Here is a 2,500-nt window from a genome sequence, read left to right on the forward strand (position 1 = left end):
ATCCCATTGATTTCTGTTGGAAGACTCATTGCTGGTTGGCCGGAAATGGAAAGGGGGGCTGTTTAGGTTTGGTTGTAGTCTTTTCGTTCGGTTCTAGCCCTACTGCTGAGATGGAGAACCGAATGAAAAGACTACAACCAAACGCAAACCAACAGAAATCAATGGGATAACATTTTTATAATTGTAACGAGTAACGATTCAGCACACGAAAAATGTATTGGAGTAAAAGTATTAAACTCATCAAAAATATGTAGTGAAGTAAAAGTGGAAGTAGGAGAAAAAAAAAATATTCTAGTAAAGTACAGATACAGCATTTTAGTACTTAAGTACAGCAGTGAAGTAGTTCTACTTTGTTACTATACATCTCTGCTAGATGTATATAGTAGAATAGAAGTTTCTATGTCAAGGCAGACCTAGACAGGTATCTAAGGGGAACAACTCTCAGCACCCTCCTCCAGACTTTGTAACTCTTTGCTCATCCATCTGAAAACATATTTCACTACATCTCACCACTCCCAAGCTCGCTCCATTTTTTTTCCATTTGGTTCCCCTGTTCTCTCTCATCTCAGTGGGGATGACAAATGACAAAGCCATTCTTTCTTTTCTTATTCGTCCCATTTTGCTCCAGACCTCTATTCTATTAGTGCTCTAAGATATGGCTGCCTGTAGAGGCCCAATAGGATGATGCTTCTGTTCTGCAGTGTCCATTATGGCACGGTGTGCCAAAAATGGTACAAATCTCTCTTTTGTGTGTGTGTGAGTTTGGGTGTGTGTGTGTGTGTGTGTGTGTGTGTGTGTGTGAGCCTGGGCATGGCCTCACTTTAAATGAATGGCACATGTGTCTGTAATGTTTTAAAAAAATGTTAAACTGTGAAATTCAATGTGTCATTCAATGTGTTCAATGTGTCATGTTATAAAAAACATATAAAAAACATTTATTGCCCCTGAGGGGAACGCATGTGAAAAAAATTCCATGTCACACAGACCTTGGAACAGAGTGGAAATTCACTATATGCTCAAAACACCTCAGCAACAATGAAAGTATTCCGCAAGCATGGCCTTTATGGCTGGATTTGGCCTCATATGAATAAAGGTTATAATCATAATGAGAGGGATTCAAGTCTTCTAAGTAATCGCAGGGATAAGGTTGAATAGAATCTGTATTACCTCTTCATCAGGACTCAAAATGACTTACAAAATGTGTCAATTTTTTTATCTATGGAGGCTCAATAGCATAGATAAGATATTTTAATGCTGGTGGTAAAATATAAGGCATACATTTTATATTTAAGACGATGAACAAACCTCCTTTAGATATAAAAGGGTAAAGACTAAAAGGGCATAGGAGAGCAAAATGAGCAAAATGATCTATTTTCCAAGACATCAGAGAGAGAGTAGTGTAGTATGGTGGTAGTAAGTGCAGAACAAAGTGTATATGAATCTGAATTTAATATAAAGTGCAGTATGAATTCTGAACAGGGAATACACCGTGGTAAAGAGTCCAGGGTCTTGCTCGGCTGGTATGATGCATTCACAAGTGCAACAGGTTATTGAATAAAATGTGGAAGCGATCATTTTGTGATGACTAGAGTACTCAGTGTTATCAATATTATTTGTGGTTGAATGGGGTTGCTTGATGACACAATCTCTAAAGATGGCTGGTGTGAGCCGTGAATCTCCGTCTCACACTGTCTTTGGGTTGTCTGTCCATGGGACTGGACTATCAGGTTGTAAGAAGGCTTTCCTTGATATGTGGGCAACACAGAATTCAGAATGTAATAAATAAACTTAAATCAACAAATCCTCCATCCTATAATGTTTTGCGTCAAAGCTCTATAGGAAATTAACAAGACGATTATTTGTTTGTGTTAATGTCTAACAGCAAAGGGAGTGATAGAGATAGAAAAAGGGAAAGAGAAAACACACACACACACACACACACACACACACACACACACACACACACACACACACACACAGTACACCTGGCTTGGCTGGTTAGTGGTGCATGTGTATTTTTCCACAATGCATCTCTTGACATCCACACACAGATAGATACAGACATATATGTGTCAGACCTTCTCTTTGAATACCCCCAGCCCGCAACACCTCACTCGCTGCCCCCTTCTCACATTACAGGATCCCCACACCACTGCCTCCCCCCCGTCACCCCCTCCCCTCCTCTGTCGCCTGGGGAGAGAGAGAGAGAGAGAGAGAGAGAGAGAGAGAGAGAGAGAGGGAGAGAGAGAGAGAGAAGGGGGGGGGGGGGACAAAGACAGACAGTGCCTCGTTCTCACTAAACAACAAAGCCACACTGCCCCCCTCAGGTCATGGAGTTCTACATACTGCTGGTCACACTCAGGTCACTGGCCCTGGAATGGAGCTATATTTGGTATAGAACAGTTTGATCTAGAACAACATTATTACACTGCTTAGTTAAATCCTCGGTTCTGATTGGTCACCTACATAATTGACCATTAATTCAGTTATTTATGATAAG

Source organism: Micromesistius poutassou (genome assembly GCF_964030765.1).
Source record: "Micromesistius poutassou genome assembly, chromosome: 3".
In the NCBI taxonomy this organism is placed as follows: domain Eukaryota; kingdom Metazoa; phylum Chordata; class Actinopteri; order Gadiformes; family Gadidae; genus Micromesistius; species Micromesistius poutassou.